This window comes from Polistes dominula, unplaced genomic scaffold (assembly GCF_049000335.1).
Source record: "Polistes dominula isolate Pdom_NZ unplaced genomic scaffold, Pdom_raw_medaka contig_49, whole genome shotgun sequence".
Taxonomy (NCBI): Eukaryota; Metazoa; Arthropoda; class Insecta; order Hymenoptera; family Vespidae; genus Polistes; species Polistes dominula.
The window spans coordinates 2,896,169-2,911,659 of NW_028300914.1; positions in this window are offsets into that span (position 1 = coordinate 2,896,169).

Sequence of the window (15,491 nt, forward strand, 5' to 3'; positions counted from 1 at the left end):
ATAATTAAAAATAAAATCGTGTTATTTCAACTTTTTATTCATAATTTATTACAATAATCCTTAAATAATAATAATAATAAAAATATTATTTATATATATATATAAAATCTTAAATGATAGATAAGATACTTTTTATTTGAATATAAAATAGTAATAGTGTTACTTTTGACCACATAGATGAAAATTTAGTATTAATCATCTTTCTTGATAAAGTTATCATAATATTCTCTATCTTTTACAATTTTAAATAAAATCGTGTTATTTCAACTCTTTATTCGAATATAAAATAGTATGGTGTTATTTTTGTGATCACATAGATTATTTTAATATTTAATTATTTTGAATTATTATTTTAATTTTATTTTTAATTATTTTTTCTTCTCTCACATAGATTTTGATTTCTTTTTTTTTTTTATTTTTTTTTTTTTATTACAACCTATCTCTCTACTCTTCTATTTTCGAGTACGTGTTTGTGATTTTTTTTCTCTCCTTTTTTTTTTTTTTTACGTGTTCAATTAAAAGCAGTGTTCGAGGATTATTTGCTTCGACTACTCTGGATGACTATAGGGAACAACTTAACTACTGTCCGATCACTATCTCAATTACTATTCTTATTCTATCTTTTATCTCTTTCTCTCTCTCTCTCTCTCTCTCTCTCTATATATATATATATATATATATATATATATATATATATTAGGGTGGGTCAAAAAAATCAATTATTTTTTTTTTTCAAGTGCCACGGAAAAATGGGTTGCTAGACACCTTAAAACAATTCTCACCAAATATGAGCTCTTAATTTTAATAGGAAGATCCTCCTTTTTTTTCAGTCTAATAGATTAAAATTCATACTTCATTATTTATTGATTGTACAGAAAAATGTTCCTAACAAATTTTGTAGGAAATTTAATGCTCTACAAAAAAGGTATCTTATATTTTTTCCGTAAACCTCACCATTTGAATGATATTGAAGATTTAAATCTGATGATTTTTAGACAAATTTCATTTTTGCTTATGAATTTTATAACTCGACAACAAAATGACTATTAAAAAGTGCACAATACAAATTTTTGTAGGAAATTAACTGCTCTATAAAAATGGTGTCTTATATTTCGGCGATTAAATTAAGCGTTCAAAAGATATTCATCATCAAACTTTCATGTGTACTGATTTCTGTCTCTATATATCTTATATAATATATAAAATATATATATATATATATCTATTTCTGTTACTTTATTTCTTAATTTGATCATTTTCACTCTTTCTTTTACTCTCTCTTTCTCTCTCTCTCTCTTTCTTTCCATATTTATTTCTCTTTCTTTCTATTTATCCAATCCATCTTATCTGTTTATTATTTTACTCATTCTCTCTCTCTCACTCTCTCAAGTTTTATCAGAGAGTCTCTACATTAATCTTTGCCAAGTGGATAGACTAACGTCGTCGTGCAATTTCGCGTTTAAGTCGTCGCGAGAAATTGCGAAGGACCGAACGAACGAACGAACGAACGAACGAATTGCTACGACTACAACTACTACCACGACTACAACTATCACGACGACTACGAAGAAGACTACGACGACGACGACGACGACGCGAAATTTGCGCTACGAAGAGTTTCTCCACTTTGCTAATTATTCCCTCTGATTCGATTGTCTTGCACGGAAAATAAATTGGAATAAACTGGGAATAGAAACCGAGTTAAGAACTGACGTTCTCCCACTAACGAAAGAGAGACAGACACAGAAAAACATAGATAGATAGATAGATAAATAGAAAAAGTATCAGAGAGACAGAGATAGACAGAAAGTATGAGAAAGAAAGAGAAAGACAGAAAGTATGAAAAAGAAAGATAAAGACAGAAAGTATAAGAGAGAAAGACATAAAGTATAAGAGAGAAACAGAAAGACAGAAAGTAAGAGAGAGATAGAGAGAGAGAGAAAGCAAGAGAGAGAGAGATAGAGAGAGTTGGATTTGCAGCTCGTTTCTCTCTCTCTCTCTCTCTCTCTCTTTCACTTTTTCTCTCTTTCTCTCTCTCTCTCTTACTTTTTCTCTCTTATTCTCTCTGTTACTTTTTCTCTCTTTCTCTCTTTCTCTTACTTTTTCTCTCTTTCTCTCTCTCTTACTTTTCCTGTCACTATCTTTCTATTTTTTTCTCTCTCTTTCTTTTTCTCTCTTACTCTCTATCTCTCTCTCTCTCTCTCTTTCTCTTTCTCTCTCATACTTTCTGTTTTTTTTCTCTGTCTTTTTTTGTGACTTTTTTTTTTTTTGAACTCACAGCACGTTTATCGTTGGAAAATTGTGAGCTTGGTTACAGGGACTACTCGTTGCTGTATTGCTGTTAGTGTTGTTGGTTGCTCTGCTACTGGGTCTGGTGCAGCTGATGCTTGTGCCGCTGTTATGGGTGAGTTGGTAGATGGGTGGGTTTGCGATAGCGAATTGGTGTCGGCAATCAGGAAAAACTGCTCTCGAGTTAATGAGACGAAGTACGGAGAAAGACCGTACGAATAAATCCTAGTCCATCTAAGCGTTTATCCTAGTTTTTTTTTCTTCTTCTTCTTTTTTCAATAACTATTATATTGTATTTTATTTTATTATTGTTATTATATATATATGAGTAGTTTATTTGGAAACTGGCTCAAGTATTATTACATTTTTTTTCTCTTTTTTTTGTTATTATTTACAATGTGAATTATTAGGTCGTCTTGAAAATTTCTTTCTGTTTTTTTTTCTTTTTGGTGATAAGTTAAACAATCATAAATTGTGGAAATAAATTATAGAAAAGAAAACGAAAATAAATTACACGGGTAATATGCTTTTTTTTCGTTTGTATTTTACGTTATTTTATTAAACAATATCGATTCTATTCTATTTTATTCTATTACTATTATATATTAAAATTATATAATGTTTTATAACAATAATTTATATATAAATTATATTAATTAATACTTATTATCAATATTAAATTATAATGAATAATATTAATTATATTTATGCATATTAAAATATTAAATTAATATTTATTATTAATATAAAATTATATAATATATTAAATTTATATATAATTGAATATTAATACAAAATATTATAATATCAAATATCTTTGTCTTCTTAATCGGCCGATGATCAACTACCATTAATCGGCCGATGATAACTGCAATTAATGGGCCGATGATAACTGCCATTAATGGGCCGATGATAACTACCATTAATGGGCTGATGATAACTACCATTAATGGGCCGATAAAAAATTTTATTAATGGGCCGATAATAAATTTTATTAATGGGCCGATAATAAATGCCGGTAATGGGCCGATAATAAATTTTATTAATGGGCCGATAATAAATTTTATTAATGGGCCGATAATAAATGCCGGTAATGGGTCGATAATAAATGCCGGTAATGGGCCGATAATAAATGCCGGTAATGGGCCGATAATAAATGCCGGTAATGGGCCGATAATAAATGCCGGTAATGGGCCGATAATAAATGCCGGTAATGGGCTGATACTAAATGCCGGTAATGGGCCGATACTAAATGCCGGTAATGGGCCGATACTAAATGCCGGTAATGGGCCGATAATAAATGCCGGTAATGGGCCGATAATAACTGCCGGTAATGGGCCGATAATAAATGCCGGTAATGGGCCGATAATAAATGCCGGTAATGGGCCGATAATAAATGCCGGTAATGGGCCGATAATAAATGCCGGTAATGGGCCGATAATAAATTTTATTAATGGGCCGATAATAAATTTTATTAATGGGCCGATAATAAATTTTATTAATGGGCCGATAATAAATTTTATTAATGGGCCGATAATAAATGCCGGTAATGGGCCGATAATAAATGCCGGTAATGGGCCGATAATAACTGCCGGTAATGGGCCGATAATAAATGCCGGTAATGGGCCGATAATAGATGCCGGTAATGGGCCGATAATAAATGCCGGTAATGGGCCGATAATAAATTTTATTAATGGGCCGATAATAAATGCCGGTAATGGGCCGATAATAAATGCCGGTAATGGGCCGATAATAAATGCCGGTAATGGGCCGATAATAAATGCCGGTAATGGGCCGATAATAAATGCCGGTAATGGGCCGATAATAAATTTTATTAATGGGCCGATAATAAATGCCGGTAATGGGCCGATAATAAATGCCGGTAATGGGCCGATAATAACTGCCGTTAATGGGCCGATAATAAATGCCGGTAATGGGCCGATAATAAATGCCGGTAATGGGCAATATTATTTTATTGGGAATTATTTGTTTATTAACAAAGAGTCATGATTATTTCCCTTAGTTCGATAAGATTCTAACAGATGGCGGTATAAAGTAATTCGTTGATTTCAAAACGTGTGTATCGGACTGATTGTAAGCCACAGCAACGCGTGGCGGGGCACCCCTAGTTATATATATAATTAAATTATTCAACCTAAAAAATATTGTGCTCTTTTTAATTAGAATTATTTAAAAAAAAAGAAAGAAAAAACTTTAGGAACCATCAAATAGTTAATTGTCATTTAAAAATATGTCGCTGAAATAACAATAATAATAAAAAAAAGAAACAGTGTTCTCTATAACATTAAAAATAAATCGAATTGGCTAAATTACAAATATCTTTTATTTTTTCTTCATTAGTTGTATATTTTTCTTTCTTTCTTTCATTCGTTTATTTTGTTTTTTTTTCTTTATCTCCTTTTCGGTGTACTTAGTTTCTACACCACTGTCATTCTTCATGTTTGTTTTCTTTGACCTAGACCATTACCCTTCGCGATTCGTCTTAGTTTTCCTTTCTCTTTGTTTACCTAACTCTCTGTTTTTTTCTTTCTCTTTCTTTTCTGATCATATTATTTTCTTTTTTTCTTCTCTTACCTCTTTGCAATGTCTTCTGTGTCTTTTAGCTAATGTATAAGAGTGTATGTGTGTGTGTGTGTGTGTGTGTGTGTGTACCATTACTCGTGAACTTTTTAACGTAATAAATATCCATTTATTATTATTTTAGTAATATTTTTCTTTCATTTTAACGCCTTGTTTTACGTTAATATTATTTTTTACCTTTTACCATTGATATGATTTAAAAAAAAAAAAATGAAAAAAAGTAAGACAGAATTCGATTAATCACAATTTAATGTACAGGTATAGCTTTATTCGAAAAGAAAAGATTTTTATCAAACGTAAAGGTGTTTCTAATAACTTTAATATCAATTATAATAATTATTTATTATCAAATATATTTTGTTTATATTTTTATTTTAATGATTTTTAACTAAAGCTCAGCAAAACAAAATAAAACTACGATTTATTAACCATAGGTGGTAATTAAATGTGAAGATTTACGATTAAACGATTATTGTTAATAATATTTGTCAATTTATTTGTTGTTGTTGTAAAATTATTCGTAAAAATAATAAAATAACATTTATTATAGAAATAAAATAAAACCAATGAACAATTTATAATTAAATACAATTATTTTCTAATATTAACACTTTAATGGCCGCTCACACAATATGTGTGTGATAGCCGGAACACATTGGCTGTTCTTTTATTTATAACTTTATATATATATATGTAAAATTATATATAAAATTAAATTTGTTATTTTTTGTTTTATGTTAATTTTTTCGTAAATGACAATAAAGTTTGTTTTAAATTATTTCTTGAAAAATATTACTAGGCCCTTAATGACGTTTAACTGCGTACACGTGCGGCCATTAAAGTGTTAATAATAGTTATAGAATAAATAGTTAGTTTTAATTAAAATTATATGTGTGTATAAAAAAAAAAGAATAAGGAGAAATAATATAATTTCCAATTAGAAATTAGAAGATGGAAATTTAAGGAAAACAACAAAGAGACTGTGATAATGAAAGCCTTTCTCTCTCTCTCCTTTGATAATAGAACAACGTAGAACAGTTTGTTGCATTTCCAGAATATCGAAGAGCATCTTGACTTGGTTGCATAGACTTCTATAACGCATTGCTCACTTCCTATACTGTGTGCATCACTAAGGAATTGGGAGCTAGAGTTGGGAGGATGAGGGTGAGGGTGAGGGTGAGGGTGAGGGTGAAGATGGTGAAGCAATCTCGATAAACAGTAAGACCTTTCGATAAGATAATTACAAAGGACTTGCTAGTATTCGATACCCTTCTGTATGGTACTTTGGAAATCGATCTTAGTTTCAACTTGCAAGCTTTAATTTAACTCGAGAAGATGAGAATCGTTCGTTGCGTGACGAAAAACATTTTACGTGATGTCTTTACCAACTAACGATAGGACATCTTCATTAATATTATCGTCAACTATCATTCTAACACAATCTCTTTAACGCGACATTTAAACATTTTTATCTTAAACAAAAAAATAAACAAGATATTTTGCGTTAATTATTATTATTATTTTTTTTTTATCTCAGTTCTATAAGTTTATCTTTAAATTTAATATCTCATAATATTTTTGAATATAATTATAATATAATCGTAAAATATTTATCTATCAATCATGAACATTACAATTCTTATGCAAATTTTATTTATATCTAATCAAAAAGTAATTGTTATATTATTGAAAGTTTTATATTATTATTTAATATAATAATATAAAAATATATTAATTAAAATAATATAATTATATTATTTATTATATAATATATATATTATTATTTAATACAATAATATAAAAATATATTTGATATAATAATATAAATATAATTATATTTTATATTCTTATATTATAATTATTTATTTAATTTTATATTATATATTTATATATTTATATTTATTTATAATATTATATTTATAATATTTATACATATTTAATATTTTTTTATTTTAATTTTCATTTATTTTGTATTTAAATTTACTTTATTACAAATTTATAATAACATAATTGTATAAAATTCATTATTACTATTTAGACTACATTATTAGCAATTAAAGATATTTTTGGTTCCTATTGTTCATTCATAATAATTAATTATAAAACAAAAAATACGAATTTATAATTAATACAATATTACATGTAAACACATTGATTTTGTAATCATTTTTATCTTTGATAAAATCTTTGATGATTCGAAGATCTAAAATAGATCATTTGTTATTATACCACTTACTCGTTATCTATCGTATTTCGTTTTGTCTACTAACATTAACTTTTACAAACTACAAGTATATAAAGTTCGTAAACTCGGTAGATTCACCCTCCCAGTTCCCACCCCTTATTCAGTTACGATATACCTAACTATTACTGTTGTTACTATTACTATACTATACGCTTTCGCACGCTTTTATCGATCATTTGTCAAGTGCATCCTTAACCCCGTTTTAACAAAGTTGCAAAGCGATTTTCATGCAAATATATATATATATATATATTTTTGTCATTGTCATAGGTGTTATGGACGTTAATAATATCCAAGAAGATAAATCATAAGAGTTGGAATACAAAACAAATCGTTAGATATCAATTATTTATATTTTAATGATACATTCACATATATACATATATGTGTATGGGACATTTCATGTCAAATCAACAACTTTTGAGCCCGACCTCTCACTTTCGATTTTGCTAAAACTTTTTTATTATTTTTAACATCATTTTAAAAAAACATTTTGAGAATTTTTTACAGATTTTTTTGACCCAACCTAAAAAAAGTTATGTCAATACGTTCATATTAGAATAGTTTCATTTATTAGATATTTATGAACTTTTCAGGAGGTTTCAAAAGCCCCTAACAGTTAGAAAAAAAATATAAAAAAAATATCATGTGGGCAGATCACACGTGTTAGAAGTGAAACCTTCGAAAAACAAAGTTTCGAAAGAATGAGACGAATGCAGAATATCTCTGGTGTAGGATAATTGTAGGGTTTATTTGTTATAATATTATTATTATTATTATAATATTGTTACCACCTTCAAAAATTATTTGACGTTTTATTAACATGTAATACATAACATATTACACAGTAGGCAAGTTCTCAATTCGAAGAAATGAGAAAAGTTGCTTCAGGTAACTAAAAAATGTGCTAACTAAAAACCTCTCTGCACGCAACAAATGCAAAACCGCATTACCTCGAACTCTTTAAAATTTCCCTAGTATTTTCTTTCAGCAGATTTTCATGAAACTGGCGATAATATTCGGTCGTAAGACACTTAAATAACAATTCACAACATCCAATTGCAAGTAATCTTAATAAAAAATAAAAAAGAATGTTAAAAAAGTGATCTATTAGGATTATGTATGTCTAAAATGATTCAAAAGGATAAAAAGCGATATATATTGATTAGAAGCTATTTAATGAAGTCTGTTTCATCAAACATGAAGTTTAATGAAGTTTAATGAAGGTTTTTTCGAAAAGTAGTGAGGTTTTTCCGAAAAGTAGTGAGTTCTTATCCGATAAGTCCGTAGGGTCTTTCCGATAAGTCCGTAGGGTCTTTCCGATAAGTCCGTAGGGTGTGTTTAATGAGGCCTCGTAGAAGAGTCTCGTAAACAAGCCTCGTTAAAAAGCTTCGTAAACGTGTTTCTTCTATTTAAAAACTTTTCTATTTTATTGAAAAATTAGTATTAATTTCCTAAATACCCAAACATTATAATTTAAGAACATGTCATTGGATATTTATGAGAAAAATATTCTAGAATGTTGTCTATTTCTTTTTCTCCGATGTATCTGATAATGATTTTTTTTTTTGTAAATTATTGCATACAATACAATTATTATATTCTATATATTTTATAATTGGTAATTATAATATTTGCGAAATAAATAATTGAATTTTAATATTTCAATAAAATAAAAACATTTTTAAATAGAAAATAAATGACACGTTTGGTAAAATAAAAACAGACCACGCACCTTCTTTTTCTATTTCGACCGTCGGTTGGTTTGGACCTAATACTTTGTAGTATGCAGTCGCACATAAACACACACATATACAACCAGGAATGATAACTACGAAGCATTGCATAAAGAGGAGACCGAGAATAGGAAAAACTGTATAGCTATGTTCCTTCTCATTCTCTCGCTGGCTCAATCCTATATGTTTGTCTCTTTTTCACTCATTATTTAGTATAGCAGCCGTTTCATAGCTCCGTTTCCGTTTATTTATTTTTCAGATCACTCCCATTCTAAAGAAGTTTTCACTTCAAAAAAAGATATACAGCGAGTTTCAAGTCTTTATTTAAATTTTAAACTATAATGTGTAAAAAGTTACAAGTTTTCTTACTAAATAAGACGTGATTTTTGAAATTGAATAATCAATTATTTATTTAAACTATAAAATAATTGCTCTAAAAATTTGAAATTCTGTATTGGGATTTCTAGCACTTGAATACGCTATCTGGTGGCTAAATTCAAAATAAGAGTAAATAGGTCGAATTCCTACGCCAAGTGGGATTTCTAGCACTTGAATACGCTATCTGGTGACTAAATTCAAAATTAGAGTAGATAGGTCGAATTGTTACGCCACGTGGGATTTCTAGCACTTGAATACGCTATCTGGTGGCTAAATTCAAGATAAGAGTAGATAGGTCGAATTGCTACGCCACGCCCCTGCCAGAGATCCCAATACTTTGTTCTTTTACAGTTATCTATAACTACAGAGAATTTTTGACAGATTTTTGACTATTATAATTCTGGAGTTACAGCTACATGAACAAATTACGTTGGTCTTAAATCCTAAAACAGATATGTTAATAAATTCAATATTTTATTAACAAATATATTTCTTTTTTAACCAGTTAAGATAAACCAGAAATAATTATAGAAAAAGAGGTAGTGGGAGAGAGATAAAGATATGGATTTGATTCGAAAAGTTTAAAGCAAATCTAACAACGTATGTGTGAAATTACATCCAGGATTTCTAAAGGACACAAGTTCCTGTCGTTGGACATTGTAAAGATAAATTTGAATCTTAGAATTGTCAAGCAAGAGAGAGAGAGAGAGAGAAAGAAAGAGAGAGAGAATGAGACAGTGAGAGAGAATGAGAGAGTGAGAGTGTGAGAAATAGGATGCAGATAGGAGAAACTTTCAACGAAATTCGTGGAACGATTATCACGTGACTACCTCAGTTTCCGATTCAGATATTTCTCTCTCTCTCTCTCTCTATCTCTCCCTATAACTGGAACGATCTCGTTTCATTGATCGTACAACGTTAGTCGATAGAATTTCCTGTTAATCTTGACGGACACTTGCGGTCGTAGAATGTGTGTCATCATTGTTAATTTCGCATGATCAAAATAATATTAATATTATAAGATTATTTTCTTTTCTTTTATTTATCGTTGTTGTATTTTTGAAACAATTTACAAAGGAATAGATAATAGGAAATATGTAATCTTGTGTAGTTGTATTATGTTGACTTGAAAGTAATATATCGATTTTTAACCTCAAAATTCAAACAAATCAATTTTTCAAAACAAGTTTGTTTTAATTATTAATCAATAATTAAATTAATTAACTAAATTAATTAATCAACTATCCTTTTATCTGGTATGTAAATTTTTAATATCGTAATGATAAAAATCATCACAAACGGTTTTTTTTTTAAATTAAAAATATTAGAAATAATTTGACATGCGTAGTAACGACCATTACTTTTCGGTACCCCTAATATATGAATCTCTATAAAATCCCTAATATTTTGTTGAACAAAGTTGTTTGTAAGTTTATTAACATAATTCGTAACTATTATATTATTTTAATTAAATGTATAAATATATTTAAATAATTTACATTATTTCAATGAAATTCCTAAATGAAAATAATAAATAAGAATTTAACGTTTAAATCAAATTTTGATATAAACAAAATTACATATTTCGATAAATTAATAGAAATATTGTCAGATTTGACATAATTAATTATATATATATATATTTTTTTAACTCACAAATATGTAAACTTTGAATTTTTCTTTTAACAAAACAACAGAAAATGGATTATGCATGAAATTTCATATGCAATCTAAAAAGTGGAAGAAAATTTTGTAGATTCAAAAGTTATTCCTTTATGATATTTTCCATGATGATATATATATATACATATAGTTTTTGATATTAATAATGAAAAAAAAAAAAAAAGAAATAAATAAAGACGTTATTTCTCTTAGCACGTAAAAAGTTTTCTCAGGTATGTTTCTTTAGGCTACCTGTGTAATATTGTAGAAACATATAAATTTTTCTTTTTATTACGTATAATAAAGAAGATATCGGGGGGTTGGTTTCAAAATTTTCTAGGAAACTCAGTAGTTGCCACTTTTATTATACACGTACTATATATATATATTTTTTGTTTTGATCATCTAAAATAAAAATATGAAAATAAAAAAAAAGTATAAACGAAATATTGTGTAGGGTTTCAGAATTTTATCCAAAAAGCTCAACTACTATTATTATATATATATATATGTATATATAGAGTTTTGTTTTTGTTTTGATGGTCAAAATAAAAAGAAAAAAAAAAAAAAGTATATTGGAAAGTGTTTCGAATTTTCTAGGAAACTCATATCACCTGTTATCTTATATAATATATTATATATTATATTTGTTATATATATATATATATATATATATATATATATATATATATATATATATATATATATATATATATATATGAATGTAAAAAAAAAAAGAAAAAAATAAGAAAAATACGTGGAAAGAAATCGAAGAAAACTAAACTAAAACTTTTTGGAGAACTATCACGTTTCTGTCATTCTCTTTCTCTTTCTATATCTGTGTCTCTTTCTTTCTGTGTCTCTCTTTCTTTCTCTTTCTCTTTCTCTCTTTCTCTTTCTCTTTTTTTCTTTCTTTCTTTCTTATTTTACGAAGGATTCAGAAAAGTTATTTCAACTGGTAAGACATAGAACAGGAGGAGGCTTTGAACGTCGTAGAAATTGAAGCCTTCGGGTTTTCGTAAGCTCACGAAGGTGTGAGTACTGAAATATAACTTTATAATTTCATTTCTGGTTCAATCGATTGAGCTTTAAGATTTTTTTTATTTTTTTATTTTACGTTTGAAATATCCTAACATGATATTACACTTTTCATCAAGATTCTTTTTTTGTTTCGGATCTTCTATTGAAAATTTTTACCAATTATTGTACATGATATACTCTATTTTTCTTTATATATATACTAAATATATAGATATATATTTATAAATAATTATTAATTAATTTTATATTTATTTATATAAAATTAATAAATTTTAAATTACAATATTAACATTATAATATTACATTTATAATATTAAATTAAATTTAATATTTCATACACTAGGTATATAAATATATATATATATAAAATTAATTAATAATTATTTATTATTTATTATTTATTTTTCTTTGTTTTTTTCTCGTTTTGTTTTATTTATCCGTCAATATTTATATTTCTTTACGAGTACGTGTGTAGGTGTGTATTTATGAAGATGAATTTATTAAATGAAAGATTATGATGATTAATTAAATATGAGACGATATTAATGATTATTTATTGATGATTTATTAAAAGAAAAAAAAAGATAAATTGTTCATGGGAATATATCAAAATTGGTGTATACGATCAATGAAATATTATTTGCATTACCATAAATGAAAATGAGAATCTTCCTTATTATCTATTTTAAATTAATATTTGATTTTCTGTTGTTCAAAGAACAAACTAAAAATGAGACAAATTATTATTAGCTTACACAATGTACAAAATTTATTAAATTGATTTTTTTTTTTTAATTCTCTTTAAGAAGATTGTTTTAAAATGAAAATATAAAAATGTCATAGCATCTGTTTTTGAAGTTAATAAAAAAAATAAAAAAAGAGAAGGGAGATGAATATTTATTTGTACGTGTGCACGTGCATGTGCATGTGCATGTACATGTGCATAAACGAGTGTTAGTGTGTGCATAGAAAAAATAGTGTTGCAGAGTAGAATCTTGAAGGTTCAACGGTGGTGCACACGGTTTCACAAGGTTCGTCAATATTTGTCTTTAATATGAGAAGACTCACGTAGTGGAAAGAGTAAAGTTATGGTCAGACGGCAAACGAAAGACACGATAGGATTTACTTGTTTTAAAAGTAACTGTTCTATTGTGATAGAAAATAATTCTATCCAATAAAAGATATTTCATATTTATTATCATTATTATTACTTATTTATTTATTTATTTTTATTTAACTATCCATTATAAATCAATTTTTGTTAATCGTTTTTTTCTTCTTCTTTTAAATTTGATCTTTTAATTTAATTAATTTTGTCATTTTGTCAAATTTGATACAACAACAAAATGTACGTTATCGTATATTAAATTTTGATTAATATTAAATATAATTATTATTAATTATTTTTATATATAAAATTTTATATTATTTTTAATATTAATTTATCATTTTTATATTATTATTATTATTATATATTTATATATTATTTATATTATATTATTATTTAATATTCTTTTATATATAAATATAATATTAAAAGATAAAATGTTTATTATTATTATTATTATTATTATTATATATTTTACAATAAATATTAATTAAATAATTTTTTAAAATAATATTTGATATCTTTTCAATGTAGATCGTAAAAGATAAAACATAAATAATTATTTGAATATTTGTGAGAAACATTTTGTCACGTTAAATCTGCTATCATTAGCACGTTAACTTTTTTTTACGATACATGTTCGCAGAGTATGGCAGATTTTGTGACATTAGCACACGTAATTTACATAGAGAGATATTTTTGCGACCTGAAAATATATATCGTCGATTTAATTACCTAATTTATAATCTTTCGTTTAATCATTTCGTAAAATAATTAATTATTACAACGATAACACAGAAATTTATTTCATATCTTTGGAATAATATTTATTTATTTTATATAACAAAATAATACGAGAAATTTGGAGAATTTATTGTTAGCGTTATGATATAACAAATGTATTACTACGAGATGAATTTTATTATTTATTTTTCTCTTGTTTATGCATTTTTTTTTTTTTTTTTTTAAAGAATTTCCATATAAAAAATGTAAGCCAAGAATTTCAACGGCACTTGTTGCACCGAATTCTCCGCATTTAACGTTTACGAAAAGCGGATTATTTTATCGTAGAATTTATTTATTTATTTATTTTTTTTTTTTTTTAAAGGAATACGATAAATTGATCATCCTTTCAATTTGATAAATACATTACATTTTTTTACTCTTTCTTTTTCTTTTTTTTTTTTATTAATTTCTATTAAGTCACGAATAACTTGGTTGCATCGAACATTTTTTACCTTTCTAATATAATAAACAATATCATAGTTCATCAAGATATTTTTGCCAAACTTATTCTACAAGCTATTTGATTTTCAGTGCATTCAGTAAATATGTCTAAGTGTACCCATTTATGGTACACGTAGCTTGATGATCAAGTTTAACATTAGAACTACCAACAGTTGAGACGTAGCTGCACTACCAAAACCAATCAAAATGATTTGTCTTTAAAAAAATGTAAAAGTAGAACATTTGTATATTTATTGATTTATTATTATTTTACAAAAGGAACTCCATATTCTGAGATTTTAAAAACTATATAATAACAATAATTACAATAATGAAGAATATTTGGTATCAAAATATTCTAGATACCAAATAAAGTCAAAGACTAACCAGTAAAAATAACTGGTGTGGTAGTTCTAGTTGTTAACGTGTTAATAAAAAATATAATACAAAATTAAGAAAGAAATATTTTTAATATATTTGTTAAGGAATAATAAATAAACATTTTCGTATAAACCAATAATATTTCATTTTACTTTTGGTTGACAGCAAGTAGAAAAATACAATCGGTATCGAATGTCTTTTTCAGAAGGAGAATAATAGCAAGAGAAGAGACAATATATATATATATATATATATATATATATATATTCATATATGTAGAAAAAGAGAAATATTGAACCAATGCCAAATAGATAGGGTTTTTATAAGATTCGACGCTGATCGTTTTCCAAGAAAAAGCCAAAGACGATGATCGTGCTGACGTTTGATATAGGATAGACACATCTCATTTTATTTCACACGATAAAAGGAAAAAACTAGTACTAGAGAGAGAGAGAGAGAGATAGAATGAATGATAAGTAAAAAAATTTGATATACTTACAAACAAAGTATATACTATACTATACTATATCGTACTATTGTACTATCGTACTATTGTACTATATACTATCGTACTATATACTATACACCATACACTATATACTATCGTACTATACACTATATACTATATACCATCGTACTATCTACTATACACTATCGTACTATACACTATACACTATCTACTATACACTATCGTACTATACACTATACACTATATACCATCGTACTATCTACTATACACTATACACTATATACTATCGTACTATACACTATACACTATATACCATCGTACTATCTACTATACACTATACACTATATACTATCG